This window comes from Castor canadensis, chromosome 1 (assembly GCF_047511655.1).
Source record: "Castor canadensis chromosome 1, mCasCan1.hap1v2, whole genome shotgun sequence".
Classification (NCBI taxonomy): Eukaryota; Metazoa; Chordata; class Mammalia; order Rodentia; family Castoridae; genus Castor; species Castor canadensis.
The window spans coordinates 30444105-30463943 of NC_133386.1; the positions used below are offsets into that span (position 1 = coordinate 30444105).

Genomic DNA, 19839 nt, shown 5'->3' on the forward strand with positions numbered 1-19839 from the left:
AACTAGATAAAGTACAAGAACTGTTTGGAGACTCTCTGATGCCAGATTCATCAAACCTTAGATAAGGTGTCCTGCATGCCTTGATGATTCCAGAACTGATGTGCTGTAATTAAGCTTCATTAACCTTAGTTAGCCCACCAAACCTCATTCCTTTCACCTTGCATCAAGAATTGTTAAAGCTTGATTTTTACCTAAGTCTTTTCCTTGTATTGACCTATTAAAATAAACACTCTGGCTCAGGTAGGTGCTCACGTTTTCCCACCAGGAACGTGCCGCCCTCCCATCCCCAGCTTTTCTGTTTTATGTCTGTATGTCTGTGTCTTATTTCTCATTCCCTGCCACTCTTAGTCAGGTTCATGCAGCACACCCGCCTATGTCACTGGCAAGGAAGTTTAAAAATTTCTTCTTAGAAGCTTTGTGCATTCGTTGTGGTTCAACTTTAAATAATTTAGAAGATTAATTACTATTGCAAAGGCTGCTCATTTATCTAGTTTATTACTCCTCAACTCGTTTTTTCTGTTCTTTCTTTGTGTTTTACATTTAGCAAACGATCTATTTTTTGTTAAAACTCTGCCCTTATGATTGCTGTCTCCACCATTTAAGTAAACAATTCTCCACTTTTTAAAAGTGGTATTATTGGGGCTGTTGGAGCAGCTCAAGTGGAAGAGTGCCTGCTTAGCAAGCATGAGGCCATTAGTTCAAACCCCAGTACCATCAAAAAAAGAGAAAGTGGTATTAATATTAGTACCTTATCTATGTCCAAATGTTTATTATTATATTAAATGAGCCAAAGTATCAAGTGATTTGTAAATGGAAAAGTACTAAATACACTAGAGTTTTCACAGGGGCTAGCCGAAAATGAGTGTTCTAGAAATGCTGTGGACTGTAGATGGAATATAGTATTAGTATTACAAGAATATATTTTCATTTTCCATGACCCACATTCTTTAGTCCTTGTCTTCAACTACAAAGGGACATAGCCACTTGAGTTTCTCAAATTCAATGTCTATTGTTACATTTCTATAAGTAATTTCTTTGCCATAATAATTTACATTTAATAAGAGCTACATACATGAATATTTGCCTCCAAGATTTACCTCAGTTTTTCTATACTAATGGAGAAAATATACTTCTTTAGTAGATTCAAATAAATATTCTAGATAGTGCCTTTAAATCTAAGCCTTATGAGGCATACCTGTGACCTTCCTGTCACAGACAGGGCAATTATGCAGAAAGTAAACAAAGGTACCAGATCTACCACTGACGAGTCCAAATCATGACCTTGAAGTAACAAAAATTAAATTTCATGCTATGCATAAAACAGGGGTTGTGTTTCTTTAAAAATTATGAGCTTCCATAATTTCTTATAATTTTATTAATTTACTTATGTGGTTTCCAAATCCATTTATTAATATTATTGAATAACTTGTGATATATATAATCACTAAAGTGCAACAGCTTCCCACTCCAAGTCCTCATGCAAAAAAAAAAAAATGACATTTCAGTAGAATTTCCTCTACTGCTAATTTGGCAAAATATATCTATCTGTTTTTATCATTGACTGGTTGCTTCAGTAGGTTCTGGAAATACTGAATTTTCCTTTCTGCCTTAAACATTTTCTTATTATTTTTTAGGGCGTCTATTGACCACTTTCCTTTAGCTCAGTAAAGATTCAAGAACAGTATGTGCCTAATCCCCTATCACCATATAAATAAGCAATAAAAAATTTACAAGGTCAAACTTACAGAGAAAATGTTTAAAAGATCATTAAAGTAATTATTCCCTGGAAGCAAAGGTAATTGTTTTAAAATCAGATTTCTACAGTTGAAAGGCTAGAGAATGAGCATAAAGTGGAGAGAGCTAAGCACAAAGTATGTCTTTGGCATCACAGTTAGCAGCCTTTCAAGAAGGTGGCTTAGATTTCATCATGAAATCAAACAGATTAAATGGCACCTATCATGTCACTGGTTTTTCTATTGGACTGAAGATGAAGGTATAAAATTCTCTTCCAGTTCTACTTGACATGCTTAGAGGGGTTGGTCAATCAGTTTTCTTAATGACTTGGTTTTCTGGTTTGTACCAAACTTGTCACCCACTTAGAGAGAGAAGCTCTAGGTAAGGAAAATCAAATCCAACCTGATTCACTGGGCTTTTTCAGTAACTCTATCTTGCCTGCACAGGGTTTATTTATATAAATTCTTCAGAGTTTGGGTCTTAGTCGAACAGGACTTTTGTGATGTCCTGCATGGCCCCATAGCAGCTCTTGCAATTGTAAATACCCCTGCTCCAACAGAGAGGAGTCTGGCAATGTAAGAACTCCAAGCAGCAACATTTTCAAGCATTTAATATTTTCTTACCAGGGTAAAGACTTAATGAATAATCAATGTCCAACAAAGTACTTAGGAAATACAGGAGAATATGTCATTTTCATCAGAAAAAAATCACTCATTTGCAAAGTATAAATGTTAATACACAAACCCCAGGATTTGATAATTTAGGAATTTATTTCTAACAAAAACATGACTAAAGATGCTGTGTTGAGTGATTAAAATGCTTTGCAAGGCATATTCATCTTCTATCACTCCCATAACAAATTACCACAAATTTAGTGGCTTGTCCCAAAAGACACTCATGATCTCACAGTTCATCAGAAGTCTCAGTGAGTTTCACTTGTTTTTCCAGTCTGGCCCCCACTAGTTGAAATCAAGGTGTCCCCTACCTAGGATCTTACTTGGATGCGCTGAAGAGGCCTTTTCCAGACTTAGTCAAATTGTGGGCGAAATATAGTTGCATGTGCTTATAGACTGAAGTCTCCATTTCCTTTCTGGCTGTGACTAGCTATCTTTCTTAGCTTCTAGAGGTTGCCTACAATTCCCTGGTTCATATTTTCCTTCATCGTCAAAGCCAGCAACCATGGAAGTTCTTCTCACCCTTCGAACTTCTCTGACCTCCCTTTCTGCCTCACCTGCCCTGTCTGCAACTAGAGAAAGTTCTCAGCTCTTAAGGACTTGTGCTCTTAGATTAGGCCCACTGGATATTCCAGGATTATCTTTCTTCTTAATTATGGCTGAAAGTCCTGTTGACAATATAGCCTACGAATAAGTTCCAGAAATTAGGGTGTGATCATCTTTGGAGCTGATTCTACTGACAACAGAAGGTAAATTATAAGAGAATACTATTCCATTGGATTTGGCATGTGTGCATTTAATTTTTGGCTTGCTTCAGAAGAAAATCCATTCTATAATGTTGCCAGTGGAAGACGCAATTATAAATCATCTCCCAACTGCGCAGAATTCAGCAGTCCTTACTCCCAGGAAATCTATTGGTGATCAGAGTGCTTTGACATACACAAGAAAAGACAAGAGTTCTGCGACCTTCCTCTGCTCATCTGGGAGGCTCCTTGGTCAGCTTCTTGTACTTTCCTGGTGTCACGGCTCCCAAACGCCAATCTTCACTGCTGCCTCAACTGAAGAGACCTTGACAGGCTCCTGCCCCAAAGCCAGCAGATATCTCGGCCTCTCCAGGCTTGCTGAAGGAAGAAAAAGAACAGCAAGAAGCAACTGAACATATTGACCAAGTACAAAATGAAATAGACAGACTTAATGAACAAGCCAGTGAGGAGGTTTTGAAAGTAGAATAGAAATATAATAAACTCCACCAAAATTGACCGCCAAAATCCCAAATTTTTGGGTAACAGCATTTGTCAACCATCCACAAGTGTCTGCACTGCTTGGGGAAGAAGATGAGGAGGCACTGCACTATTTGACCAGTGTTGAAGTGACAGAATTTGAAGATATAAAATCAGGTTACAGAATAGATTTTTATTTTGATGAAAATCCTTACTTCGAAAATAAAGTTCTTTGCAGAGAATTTCATCTGAATGAGAGTGGTGATCCATCTTCAAAGTCCACCGAAATCAAATGGAAATCGGGAAAGGATTTGATGAAATGCTCCAGTCAAACACAGAATAAGGCCAGCAGAAAGCGACAGCATGAAGAACCAGAGAGGTTATTTACCTGGTTTACTGACCATTCTGATGCTGGTGAAAATGAATTAGGAGAGGTGATATTTGGCCAAATCCATTGCAATACTACTTGGTTCATGATATGGATGATGAAGAAGGAGGAGAAGATGATGACAATGATGAAGAAGAAGAAGGATTAGAAGACATCAATGAAGAAGGGGATGAGGATGAAGGTGAAGAAGATGAAGATGATGATGAAGGGGAGGAAGGAGAGGATGATGAAGGAGAAGATGACTAATACAACACTGATGGATTCCAACCTCTTTTTTTTCCTTCTTTTTTTTTTTTTAAATTTTCTCCAGTCCCTGGGAGCAAATTACAGTCTCCCCCGCCCACCTCCTTGTACTCAGTAGCTCTGTTTTTGAGGTCTCTTTTCTCAGCACCAATGTTCTCAACTTATTTTGGGGGAAAGTATCTTGCGTAGAATACGATGAGAAAAGAATTTCACACCTTTCTGTTCTAAATTTGTTTTTATCCCTTCCTGTCTCAACAAAAACTGTATGGAATCAACATCACCACCGTGCTCTGTGGGAAAAAAGAAAACCTTCTCCCTTCACTCTGCTGGAAGCTGGAGGGGGCTAGGCCCCTGTGTAGTAATGCATAGAATTCTGGCCTTTTTCCTCCTTTCTGTGTATGTTGGGCTCAGAGATTACACTGTGTCTCTATGTGAATATGGACAGTTAGCATTTACCAACATGTACCTGTCTACTTTCTCCTGTTTAAAAAAAAGAAAAACAACTTTAAAAAATAGGGTACAGAAGGTCAGCAAAAGGGTGGTTTCAGATGTTTGGGTGGGTTAAGTGGGCATTTTGACAACGTGGCTTCTCCTTTGGCACGTTTAATTGTGATGTTAACAGACATCTTTGCAGTTTAAGATGACACTTTTAAAATAAAATTCTCTTCCTAATGATGACGTGAGCCCTGCCACTCTATGGGAGAATCAGCAGAACCTGTAGGATTTCATTTGGAATTGATATTCTCTATTGTAATTTTGTTTGTTTATTTTTAAATTTTCTTTTTTTGTTTTCCCTAGAAAGGAAAAGATGCTCAGTTTTAAACATTGAAAGTGTACAAGTTGCTTTGTTACAATAAAACTAAATGTGTAAAAAAAAAAAAAGACAGAAAATTAGTTGATTTTCTGCTTTTTAATCTCTGAACTACTTTAGTAATACTACATAAAAGTTGATGTTCCAGTTTCTGACTTTGGTCCATATTGATGTAAAATAACCTCTTTACAATGGATCTAGTTATCAGAGCAGAGTTTTTAATGTACTATTTTGCATTGAGTTAGCCAGTTGTTCCCAGGGACTAGATCTCATATGCCTGTGCTTCTTGGACTCAAAAGCTAATACATATTTCTTATATTTAAATTCAACGTGGGGAATAGGATTGAGGAATTCATTAGATGGCAAATTCTCAAAGAATAAAGATAGATTATTTTATTTGCTGATGTTCTCTAAACTCTTAGAATACTCTCTGACACAGTGTGAGCCTTCAAGTAATATTTGTTGAATGAATGAAATTCTATCATCAAGTTCAGATTAACATAATCTAGACTAGTCTGCGTGGATTTGGCTTGTATGTTCAAAAGCAAGCTGATAATATGATATAAAAATAAACAAATGAAGACAATAGTTTTAAATGGAGATATCTCATACTTTCTTAACACTGTAAGCCTATTTTCACAATATGACAAACTCTGTGACTGTGCTGCAAACCGAATTGTCTAAATGCATTAATGAAAAAGTACTAAATTAATGAAAAAGTTGGGTAAATGTTACCCAAAGTCTGAATTATATGTGCTAATTCTCAGCTCAAAAATCTACATGTGCTCAGAATCTACACCCATACATAACTCCAGCATGTCACTGTGTTTATTGCTTCAAACTTCCATATTTATGGAACAGACCATTTCCACATCTGTTAAATGTAGTATAATTTCTGCTTTAAAAGTACATGGAAAACGAGACTAAAAAAATGATATGCTAAATTCTATATGGTGGCTGTGGATGAGTATTTTCATTTAGAATTGTATAACTATAATTAAATTTAATTGTAACTATATAATTGAATGCTATAAGCATATGAGCACATTTTACTTGATTAGCCAGTATACAATATCCTCCACAAAGTAGCCAAAGACTGGAATTGGCATCTTTGCTGCTCCTACTGTCATGGCTTCCTAGTGGTTATGAAGAGGATACGGGAAGCAAAAGGAAGATTTCACAGATGTCACAAACTGGGCTGTAAACTATAAAAATTAATAAATCACTATATAATAGGTCAAAAAGTCTTTTAACAGCTATACATCTTTTCACATTAGTTTTTTCATGGTAATGATTTACATATTCACAACAACTGTGAATTGAATGGAAATAAATGTAAGATAGACAGAAGGACTTAAACGGCATAAGCTCTGAGGGTTTGACAGACTCTTAAACAGGCTGAGAAACTATCCATGATGCAGACATCCAGGCAAGTTTCCACTCACTCAGCTTTCTTCCTCCGCATCTGGTAAAGCAGAAAAAATTACCATGCCTTCTTCTGAAGGAGTGCTTGCTTCCCTTGGGATATTCTATGATGAAAGTCTACATGTGTATAAAATGATAACAGAAAATCAAAGGTTTTAAAGTCTACAAAATAAATACTTTACTTCTCACCAATCCAGATCAAAGTTTAAATTCCTTAACAGAAAATATAGTTTGAGAAACTGGGCTGTGAAACAGTTACATCCTGTAAGTTACAGTGTGTGACTGGGGTCTATGCAGAATAAATTAAGCAAGGCTGAAGGGCAAGCCCAGAGAGCATCATTTCCTCCCAGGAACTCATCAGCACCACACAGCTGCTGTATTAAGAAGAAAAACGGTCAGCTTTTGAAAGCATCGGTTCTTAAATAAGACAGAAATCCACATTCTTATATGCAATTGCTTAAAGCTTTTAAAATTATGAAGTGGGACAGGCTATAGTTTATAGTTCATTCTGTTTTTGAAGAACTATTACGAAAAGACAGCCTTTTCTTTTCTGTGAAGAGTAGAAAACACAAAACCATTTTAAAATGTGACCTATATACACTTAATTCTAATATTTGCTTTCTTCATAATCTTTAGAGGATTAAAAGAATGCTTACAGCCTAGCTTCTAGGCATATGTATTTTCAGGCATCTTCAAACAGAAGGAAATATTCTGAAAAACTGTGACTATAATTCGATATGGGATACATTTAACAGCTGGAAGGATTTCACACTTAGAGTCCAATTTACAAAACTTTGCAGCTGGCATTGCTTCAACTCTAGTCTTGGAAGTCATAATTTCCCAAAGAATTCTTTTTCTGGATTTGAAAATTATATGTGTAAGGAAAATATATCATTTCAAAAATGAAGTTATCATAGCAAAATCTGTCCAAGCAAAGCATCAATGCATAACTTCAGAAGGAATGTCTCGGTACATTATCCCACTCCCAATCCCATCCCATTAGGACCGCCAGCTTCATTTTTAACCACCAAAGTCCTTTTTATGCAAGAAAGCAATCGTGCTTTCACTTCCCAGATTCTTAATGAGCCCAAAAAATTTGCTACCATGTTGAGAGAGAAAATAAAAAATTCCAACATGATGAATATTGACAATAAAAAATACAAACAAATTCAACTTTCTTCTAAGTGTGTGTGTGTGTGTGTGTGTGTGTGTGTGTGTGTGTGTGTGTGTGTGTGGAGAGAGAGAGAGTCCTGGTAGTGCTCATGTGGGGAACAGTTAGAAGAAGAGTAAGATTAATATGAAGAGACACCGAGGAACTGGAGGGGTTTGTTTTTCTGGTAAGACTAAGAAGGGAAAAGAATAATTGCCCAAGAGACCAACAGCAGGGAAGTGCACCAACTCCAGGCCGCCATTGCTGTCATTAGCTGATTTGGTCTGAACCAGGCCTTGTTCTTCCAGAACCCAGGAACACTAATGGACAATGAAAACATGGACACTGTACCCTTCTCCTCAGAGCTTCTCCTCAGGCCCCTAGCCAGAACTTTCTTCTGTATATCCCAATTTCTTTAAATTCAAGAAAATGGATCAAAGCTTGGACTCTACTTTCAAATTGTAATTTGATGCAGCTCCAAAGAAAATTTTACCAAATTGCCAGTAATACAACCATCATCATTAGGCATCAAGTTGTCTTGGCCTTGCCTGGACTCATTGAAACTTCTCACTTTCGTACTACTCAGGATTGCATTTTAAGCCTCACATTATCGCATAATTTGCCTGGCTCTCATTTGTTTTAGCAACTGTATTCAAATGCTTTCTTCAAAAGAATTTTGAATACTCTTTAATCTTGTGAGAGGTGCCCTAGAGTGGTGGAAATGACAAACACAAGGGAATAAGATAAAATGCTTTGTATTCTGGTGTTACAAATTGATGTGCATGATTCTATAGTACACATGAGGAAAGCTTGGAAAGTGCTCACAAAGGATGATGAAGGCTTTGTAAATCATTATTTCTCAGTCTATATCAGGTCAGAAGGTGCATCAAGTTTTTAAGATTTTCAGAGTGTTTAAAATAATTCTAGAATTTATTTTAAAGCACTAGCCTTGAATATTAGTGCCTTTCATTCTAAAAGAAATGAGACAGTGGAAATAAAGCAAATACATTGGTATGAATTTTATGCCAATTATTGAAAGGATCAACTTACACAATGAGTAGTCTAATAGATAAGTTTAAGAAACATTGCAGGTAGGACCCCTGAAAGTTTGAATGGTGGTAGGTTTTTAATTTCTGAAGTCTAGTCTTATTAGCAAATTATGTTGATATCTACAAGAATATTTATTATTTTAAGTCCTGACTCCACCCTGATGCAAGTGGTACAAAACTAGTGATCTAGAATATTTCAAGATATTGTTTTCCTATTACTCCACCAGCCACTTCAATTACATCATGGGCCACATGCCGAATAAATAAATAAGTGAAAGTATGCTGTGCTCCTGGTTGTGCCCTACTTAATTGCTATCTGACTATTAAGAGCTGTACTGCAAAAACATGTTGTACAGCTTCTGTTTGGCTCAGAGCTTGAGATTACAAAATCTGCTTATCCCTGTTTTGTTTTAACACCTGTGAAAAAAATACAAGACTGTCACGTGGCACACAAAAAGCTCAGGTGTCTCTCTGTTTAGAAGCTGGCAGTCCTGAACTGCAAGAGGAAATCAAGTTGGTAACATTAATAAACACCTGACAGGATAATTATACTCATCGGCTCCATCCCAGTGAAATAGTTAATCAATTAAACCTAACAAAACAATGGGCTAAATCCTAAGGCAGTATAAGTTACTGGGTTGCTCTCAGTCCAGCCTGTGATAAAATCTAAGAAACCCCAGGGTGCTGTTGTGTAAAGTAGAAAAGCTGAGTGTATCTGTGAGCACAGAGTTAAAAATAACAACAGTGATGGCAGCACAGTGCGTAAATGCCAGGCTCTGCTGGAGGTGGATGCTGGGATAAGGCAGAGAATGAGAGAACAAAGGCCTCAGCTTCCAGTGAGGTCACATTCCACTGTGAAAGACAGTGACAAATATTAAGCCCAGCAACTCCCTGTCCTGTTACTTCAGACACAGCCGCATGCTTCCCTCACAGTGTGGTTCAGTGAGATGAGTAACAGGGCTGTGTAGGGGACAGAGGGGCAGAGTACAGACAGTCTCTAAAGTGAAGATGTGAACAGACATCTGAAAGAGGAAGAGTCAGACCTGGGTAAGCATGGAGACAACAATTCCCCAAGACAAATGCAGATAGTTGGAGGGGTAACCAAGGTATGGTTATCAAAACTATTTCTGACCAGCAACAAGTCTATGTTCTTTCTAGGACACAATGGCTTCTTTGGCGTAAAGGCACTATAGGGTATTATTGACATTCATAACAATATGTTACTTTTGCTGCTTTAATAATCTGAGCATTCCTTTCAGGCCTTGAATATGTGTGATCTCAGGGTAGGCTTCTCGGGGAGACCTGAAAGCCCTTCTTTTCCAGGCATTTTCTCCACTTTATGTTTTAAGAATTTATTGCAAGTTAGGCCTCCTTTCTTGCATTATTGCTAAATATTTAAAGTTAGCATGTAAAACATACATCCCATTTCCACACACCAATGAAATAGTTGAGAGGGAGCAAAAAACATTCAGTCCTGGGGGAAATAAACTTTATAAAAATGTTACACTCAAATATATTTTACTAATTCTGTTTCAAATTGGATAAAACAAGATTAAATGGAAAGGAGTTATGCTTATTTATTTATTTACTTATTTAGAGACAGGGTCTCCCTATGTAGCCCAGGCTGACTTGGAAATTCAGAATCTTCCTGCCTCATCCTCCCAAGTGCTGGGATTACAGGTGTGCACCACAACGCTCATCATCAGATTTATGCATATTTTTGAGTGTGAGCTGCACAGAGACAGGATCACTGGCTGCTTTGTCTCTGTTTCAGATCCTGCCTTGCATAAAGAAAGACTTCAACAAGCATTTGTTTAAAAGGGTGAAAAATGAGAGTGCTAACCAAGTAAATGACTACTAAATACATTTTTAAGAGACTAATAATAAAATCTCTACTTTGTGGATAAAAATTCAGAAAGAAATGCATTAATGTCAAGTAAAGGCACATTGGAACAATAAAACAGTGGTATTTGTTTTCCCTTAGGAGAAAAGACAGCAAATACTACATTTAAAAGCCAGATAGATATTAATCTTCTGCATCAAATCGTCAGTATATTCATCCAATTTCTTCATTACATGGAGTATTTGAGCTCACAAAAAAAAGTCTTATCACTTGGGCTCTCCTTTTTTTTGTCCATCTGAAGACACATGAAGACAGGGGGGATGCAAATCAAGTTTTAAAATATCACCACTCGCCTGTTAGCTATGAGAAGCTGAAGAGTTAGAAACTATGGAAGTAGAAAGGGGAGGCTGGAGGCCTAAGCTACAAACCTGGTCTCTTTTATATTTCCCAGTTGGACTATTAGAATTGAATTAAAGAACTTTGTTGAATTATTCCGCGGCCTAAGTGAGTCTGGCCAGAAGTTGAGAAACAGAAACATTTTGCATAGGACACTGGGGAGTCTCAGACAAAGGACTTTGGCTTCAGGCACTCTCACACCAAATACACACACAACTTTCCGGCCAATGAATTAGGAGAGCAACTTCTTTATGCTCCTAAAATTAAAAAAGATAAACATGAGCATTGTGAATCAGGCATTCTTCACGAACTTTATAAGAATAAATAAGCCATTTGTTTATTTCAATAATTACTTAATGATATCACCATGAACTGTTGTGTTAAGTAATTGCAAGTGAAAGACACGCCAGCACTATTATAGCAATAGCACAGGCTATGTCTCTATACTGAGCCAAATGGATTCTAACCTGAACGTGTTACTGTAGTGACTATCTCAATTTTTCAGTACACAACTCTATTGCTTTAACACACAGTTAAATAGTATGAAGGGAAGTCATCACTTACTTAAATAATTGCTAAAACACCCAGATACTAGAAAACTAAATCAGTGTGCAAGAGACCATCAAATGTATCATTAATGAAAATGTATACATGTCAGAAAACTGCTAAAAACTGAAGAAGAGAACAAAGAAAAGTCATGATAATAAAATGCAGTATCGTAAAACAAGTAAGCAAACAAATATAGGAAAATATTAGCGGTAGGATCTAGGTAGTAGGCACGTAGATATCCACTCTAAAATTATTTCAATTTGCTGTATGTTTGAAAAACTGCTTATTAAAATGGAGAAAATAAGATTTAGGAGGATGTTTAAAAGTGATAATTAAGAAATGCATCAGTAGCCATCAGTTGGTATTACAGTGCTTCGCTGCCCAGTAAGGAGGTGGCAGAGAACAGTAACTAATAACGTAGCCTTCAAAGTCAAATGCATGTAGAAGTAAATCTCATTTATTGGCTTTGCATCTTTGTTGTAATTACTATGAAACTCCCTCTCTTGGCATCATAGAATGGAGAGCCCTTGTCTACTTTATAAAAAGATAAACACAGCAAAGTGTTAGCAGGATATGAAACATTATTTATAGTTTCCATTTCTAACAACTATGGAAACAAACAAAATGTCATCCATAGGGTATCAATTAATAGATCAGCTACGTAAATATTATCCCCTTAAATAACACTGATAAAGTGCTAATGATAAGGTGCGTCAGTTAAGATGGTTTGGGGGGTGAAATAATGGAATGCTCCAACTCAATTTTTGTATAGCACACATAATAAGAATTTCAGAAGGAGAAGGTTTTGTGGTTGGTTAATTCAACAGCACAACAAAGCCTGAGTGCTTTGAGAGTGTGTGGTGGCTTCCTCTCATAGTCCTAATTAGGCTACAACAGCTCAGCCATCATTTCCTCTCTGTCTAACATCTAAACACAAGAATAAAAAGCAAGTTATTCCTTGAACATCTCTCTTGTCGTGAGGGGAGAAGCATATTCCCAGAAACTCTGTAACACTTAAACTTGTGTCTCATTAGCCAGAAATGGATCACATATCCTCCACTAAATATTCACTGACAAAGGAGAATGAATTATAAGGATTGGCTTAGAACAGTCATAGTATAGCCCTTGTATTTGAATAAGGAGTCCATCTTCCCTGGGTGCACTATGGCCAGATGCCTGAGGGGAAAAATAGTGTTGCATTGGCAAGAAAGACGAAGGAAATGATTGAGTTGGTAACCAAAGGTTTTGTGCTACATATGGGACATAATTTTAAAAACACACACATTACTTGCTAATCATAATAACTAAGTGATGTAAAATGACAAGAACCTTGGTGATATATGAAAGTTACTTAAACTGCTAAAAATATTGTTGCAGCAGATTCTACTAAAGTGTTGCACACTGAAGTTTATTCGGTGCATCTTTACTTTGTGCTTCTTTCACTCCAAAGGATGATTTTTTATGAATCTTGAAAACCTAACAAAAACCTTTTGCAAAAGACTTGCACTTTAAAAACCAAGTCTCCTCTATGAAAGTGTTTTTGATAAACCAGAATATACATAAATGAACTTTTTCTTTACATATCTTTCCTTCAGGGTAAATTTAAAATAAATATATTAGTTCATACTATAAAATAAAAGTTTTTAAATGTCCATTGTTAGGAAAAATATTTTTATTGTAATGTGAGCTGTTATTAGTTATGTTTACAGAAAAAACTGTGGGCATAAATAACACCATTTGGTTCAAACTTTTACTATAAAGATGTTCTGTGTATAAAATGTGACATTCTGGACTATGTTTGGCTAATGAAAAATACAGCTTACTAATATTTATTGGAGCATGAGGGAGAGGTTAGACTTGTGTGGACTAAGAGTAAAGTTTGGGTAGATCACTGTCATCAGACTCACGAGAGGTGGGTAGAGTCAGGCAGTGCACATTATGAAGCTTTTGGATAAACAAAGTTTTACTTGAATAGGGACCAAGCAGCCCTGGAAAACATGCCCTAGGTCCCCAGCTAATAGTATTTTGTGAGCCTTGTATTCAAGCCAAAAGTCTTTGAAAGTCCTAAGGGAGCTACAGTGCCCAAGTTTCAGCTAATTTAACATCATTTAAATGGGGCCATGCTCTATATCTTAGGGTCTGGATTTCTTTATTTCCAATTATTTAATGGAACCATTGAAAAACAGTTTTATTAAAAAAAACTGCTAAAAAAGACTCACATGATTCCTTCTTTTGTATATTGAAAATACACATTACTGCTTTGAGTTTAAAATCAGCAAATACCGAATTGTAACCATTTGCAAACCCTGTTATGAAAGAGCAATGAAACCTAAAACATAACCCTGAACTTCTAGAAGATTGGGAACCTAGTATTCAATTCTTATTATCTTTCTTATTCTGTCTTCTAGAATAAGTGCAAGGGATTTGTTGCACAATATGATTATAATCGTATTAGTAACAATGTAGTGTATACTTAAAAATGATACAAAGTGATTTTGAGTATTCTCTCTCTCACACACACAATGACAAGTATGTGAGGTAATGCATGTTCAAGGTTAACTAACTTAACTGAGCCATTCCACAACGTACACATATTTCAAAACACCATATTGTACACCATAAATACATGCAGTTTTATCAATTAAAATAAAGAAATCAATAATTTGAAAAATCTTTCTGGAAGATGTTCTATCAGTTGAAGACTCTTTTGAGGTACCATGCCCCTGGATGAAAGAAAAAGAGAAAGAGGAACAGGTAAGATAGAGAAGGGAACCATTGTTCTTATGTAGGTCTATATTCCACTGTCTTTTACATACAACTATATTACCCTAAGACTATTCCAAAATGAGTATGCATTTATTTGAAAAAATTAATAAAGATTCATTTTCACTTTAATATTTTAGTAGTGGTAATGCTAATTAATCTACATTCATAAACATCAAATCAGTTATGTTATAGGCAGCCTCCAACATGGCCTTTCAATAATGTTTGCTTCCTTATATTCTTTTTTTTTTTTTTGGTGGTGCTGGGGTTTGAACTCAGGACCTCATGCTTGCTAGGCAGGCACTCTACCACTTGAGCTATTCCACCAGCCCTGCTTCCTTATATTCTTACAGTTGTATATCACCTTTTCGTGTTACACCAAGGTTGGTTCCCATGACTGGAATATGGCAAAAAGGATGGAATGTCACTTTTGAGATTGGGATGTAAAAGACTGAGTCTTCATTCCTAGGATTCATAGTAGGATTTCCTCTCTGTCTTGCCCTCTTCTCTCTCCTTCCCTCCCTTTCTCTTTACCTTCTCTCTCTCTCCCTCTCTCTCTCTCTCTCTGTTTCTCTCTCCTATAAAGAAAGCCAGATACCATGAGATAGAGATACTTAAGCAGTCTGATAAAGAGGTAGAGCTTCACAGAATGAGGAACTAAGGCCTACTAGCCACTATATAGCTTGAAAGTAGATCATTGGTCCCATCCATTTGGACGTGCAGATGACTATAGACTCAGCCAACATGTCAACCACACAAACTTGTTAAAGTTCCTGACCCAGAACCACCACTGAACTCACTCCAGAAACTGTGTGAGATAATAAATGGTTTTATTTTCAGATGCTTAGTTTTCAGGTAATTTGTTTTATAGAAATAGATAAATAGTAAATCATACAGTGTCAACTTCTGACAAATAACACTATGACAGCACCTAGGATGATTACTGGAGAACTTATCCAAAAATATTTATTGAACACTTACTATTTCCTAGGCTACTATGCTCAGATTTTCTATCTTAAAAATTGTATTCTTGTGAAGTCATTATTTCTTCAAGCTTAGTATTGCTAGTTTGTTTTGTATTTGTTATTAGCAATATTTGAGAAATTATTAAAATCATTTATAATTTTATAAATTTATAAAATTTATAATTTGCTATCTTTCAAATAGTTTTCCCTGACTGCTATATATGTATTTTTATTTTCACTTAATTTTATTAGTTACATAATGTGCTAATATAGCAAACTCCTAAATCTCAGTGTTTTATTACTCATGTAAGTCCAAAATGGATACTGAAGTAAGTGGGAGGATTTTCATGTAGCGCTTCACTACTCTCTAGCGTCTTCCATTTCATGGACCATTGGCTTCCATTTGCATCTGGCCAGCATACCATGGAAGAAGAGAGTATGGAGTATTAAGTAGGTTTTATGCACCAGACATGGAAATAGAAGATATGACTTCCCTCACGTTGTATAGTTATATCTTTGTGCTCTCCCCATTCCCTGGACCTTTTATTAAGATGAAGGTGCAGAAAATGAACTCTTTTCTAATCTTCAAGACTAGGAAGTTGAATGTCTTGTTTTGTTGTTGCTATTTATTTCTTCTTAAATCTCAGTAGCTCCAAAATAGCTTAGTGGAACTGATGGGAATATTTTTTAGATAATTTTTAAAACAGAGATAAGACCATAAAATAATAATAGATGCTTATAATTTTCAATTTTATAAAGTATCTTTTTATTTGTATTTAAATCACAAAAGAATTTGTAATCCTTAGGTTAGAGAGCATATACAAAATAAATTTTTCCTCTATATAGCTATCTATACATAAAATAATGTATCAATATGATTCATATTAATTTTTATTTTATGAAGATTTTTGCAATTTATGCAAATAGCATTATTAATAGCTAATCATAAATGTACACTAATATGGATGCATATCTACTATATGTACTTTCATGTGACACACACTTTTACATAGACCATCTGTTTCATGTGAGTCCAATATTATTCTGTTACTAAGATCAGAAACCATAGATACATAAAATGTTCATAATTTCTTGATGTGAATATTACTGCTATCCAGGAGAATAGTAAATTAGTCACTCTACTGCAGAAAAACCTTCTAAACTTTTTCCCCTTGAAACAAAATACATACTTTTTGATGTAAAAAGAAGAAGGAAATAATCAAATCTTCCATAGCTGAGCCAGCTTTGCATTTTCATAGTCTTATTTCAAGTATACCACAAAGGAATGGAAAATTGATAAATCACACAAAAAAAGAAAATTACACAGAACTATGTCATATCTTTTTCTTCTAAAGAATAATTCAGGTGAGTTAGAGTGATTATGGTTTACATAAGAAAGGAAGCAAAACAGCCCTAAATCTGGATAAGCATTTAGTGACAATATAAAAGGTGACCTAATCAGAATTGTAAAATGACACCCAGTAGAATATTTACATTAATACAAAAGACAAACATATGACCATGGAAATTTTCCATTCAAATAAAAAGTTTCAAATCATCCTGGAAAATAACTATTTTATTTCTTAAGAGTAAAATGTGAATAGTTAGGCTCCATTTAATTCTGAGAAAATTCTTACTTTCTTTTGCCTTAGAGGTTCAGCAATGACCTTAATCATCTCCATAATCCAGTAGTCTAAGAACAAGGTAGAGAAATACTTAAGAACCTAAGTTTCAATTATTTCTAATTTTATACATTTAAATTAAGGTGCTACCTAAAGCAAATTCATACCTATTTTACTCATAAGAAACAAAGTTCTCAGCAATAACCTATAAATATTTAAATGTTTCCACCTAGAAACACCTAGAAATTCAAGATAAAATAAAATATTGTTTTAAAACAAATTGCTGAAATGCAAAAAAAAAAAATGTTTCCCTAAATATTATGAATAAAATGAGAGCTGAATGCCAGAGAAGTTAGTTCAAGAGTTGATGTTGTAACTGCTGTAGTCTGGAATCTACAACTCAGAATTATATCCAGAGACATAATCCAACATAAATAAGATTCAGAAGGCATAGTAAATAGCAGATTTAGGCCCTACTAACATGAAATAATAATAATAATAAACTAACAGTATGCAAAATAAGTATTTTTAAAACTTATCTAAAGCATTAGTGGAAGAGTCAAAACCTCACAAAAGTCAAAAGTCATCATGAAAAAGAAACTTGGAGGACTTGGAAAAAAATCAAATAATCTACACAGATAAAATAGAATTTGACAAAATGAAAAGACATTATTTTTAAGATAGAACTAAAAAGTTAAGCCAATGATAGCAAAGACACAGGTTAAGAAAGTTAGGAAATGTAAACAAGATTAAGAGACATGGAACATAGAAGATGCAATGTATTTATAAGTCCAACTTGAAGGAAAAAATGGAATAGAAGGTAACTCCTAACAATAGTTAAGTTGTGAACTTAAATTGGTGAAGGCTTGAATTCTCAAACTAAAGAAATATAATGAATTGTAAGCATGATTAAAAAAAATAGCTTCTTCTAAGTAAAGAGTAGGAAAATGGAAGAAAATATCTTTAAGAAGAAAAAGAAAGAAAAACTAAAAGCTATCACCTACAATGAAATGTGATTAGATTAACAGCAGACTACTTATCAACAATGAAGTCAGGAAAAAATGGAAGAATAAGTTCATGTCACTAAGTCAAAATAACTGCAAGTAAAAACGAAATTCAATTATACAAACTGAAGGAAGCTTAAAGGCAAATACTCTGGGAGAATCTCTGAGACAAAAGAATTTATAAGTTACAAGGACATTTCTATATAGAGCAATTTAAAAGACATTTTAAGAAAGAAATTAACCCTGAAACAATATGTAGAATGCAACAAGCAATGGTGTTAAAAGAAATTTGTCAACAGATGAGTGATTCTAAGTAAAATTTGGCTATCTGCTTTTAAATGATGAATTTGGGAGTATAAAAGAAAGGTGACAGTAAAAACTGGATATTAACACTGGTACGTGTAGGACATAAACTGGAGAAAGCTGTTCCAATGTTATTTATTTTTTGGCCTAGAAACTTCAGACTGTGTTGGGGATAGTAAGCACATTAAATTTTGTCTGATCTCCTATAGCTTAAGAAAGGATTCCAAGGTTTCCAGACTACAATGGGGAGATGAAAGGAATAAAAAACACGATCAGTATAGTAAAAATTGGGGAAGGGAAAAATTGAGAATAGCAAGGTAATTGTAGTATTTTGTCTCCCCATTTCTAGGATTTAAGGTCAAAATCCTTCTGGCATAAGAAAAACATATGTGGCAACATTTAATGCTATTTTTCAAGATATTATTGAATAGAGAATTGACTGACATTATTTTGTTTTGAAATTTTAAAGCATAAACTTGGAGAAATATCAAACAAATAATGTCATTTCCTCTACACCATCTAAAAATTATAATTAGGATATATTGGGATCTCAGATTTTTAGGTAATATTTTGTGAGGTGGTTGCTGACCTCCTCTATAGCAAACAGATTTTCTGGCATGATTAAACAAGCATAGTCTTTTGGAATGTCCAGTTGTACTTGAACAGATGTGGTAGCTGAATGAAATAGTTTTTTCTGATGTGGTTTTTCCTTCCATATTCTACCCAAGCTTGCTAAAATGAATTTATCAGTTTATATTTTTAAAAGATATAGAAAGTATAAATAAAAGATATGTTAGTGTTACTTTCCACAGTAGTTCATCTAGACACTCCATAGAATCAGTTCAATTTGTAACATTTGTGTTTTGGTCTCTTTCATGTTAACATCCCACACCTAATCACCAACCCCTCCCTTCAGCTGTCCAGAGTGTGACCCAACTATGCCCTCGCAAGCCAGTGCTATAAATGGCCAAGTTTTCCAATGACTCTCTTATAATAAGTGTACCTGTCCTATGTTCTGTTCCCTTTTAAGATCTCTTTTCTGATTTTTAATGTATTAGTGGTAATATTATGAAAAGTATGAGTGGGATTGAGTTCTTTGACCCTTCTCTAATTAAGTAATATATGAATTTAATTGTACCCTTATTATGGGCCCAAGACTGGTTTTCAAGGCCAAAGTAGATCATCAATTAAGCAATGAAAGTTACAGAAAGCAAATAAACATTTGAAACATTGTTTTTTTGCAAAATAGGAAACTAAGACTGAACTGTCCATCTCAAAGTGTTGTGAACAGAGATAAGAAAACAAATGTATAAAACTCTATGTTACTACTTTCTTACATTTTTATCTTATTCAAATGGTTGACTTTACTAGAGACAATTTTGATAAGATGACTACTTCAACCCCTAATACTTTTAATTTAGGTAGGATTTCCTTTGGAAAAACATAAGTGGACAGTCATCTACATGTTCTTCAAATGCTTTGAAAGCTATTGTGAAATGATTTAGATATTCCACACTGAGAAATCTAATTATCTTCCAGATAATAAATGCTGATGTACTACTTCCTGATCTTCAGAAAGAATTTATCTAGAAAAAGTGGGGAGTTTTAGCCATACTCATACATACCTTCCCACTCAATTCTGATCAAGAATTAGAAATGTTATCATTTATAAGATCTAAGATATTCAAAAATATTACATG

At 34.9% G+C, this 19839-nt stretch overlaps 1 pseudogene; it reads left to right on the top strand.

The window, feature by feature from the left end:
- Positions 1 to 4326, top strand: part of LOC109687520 (protein SET-like) — a 36112-nt pseudogene extending 31786 nt beyond the window's left edge.
- Positions 4327 to 19839: the final 15513 nt, after the last annotated feature.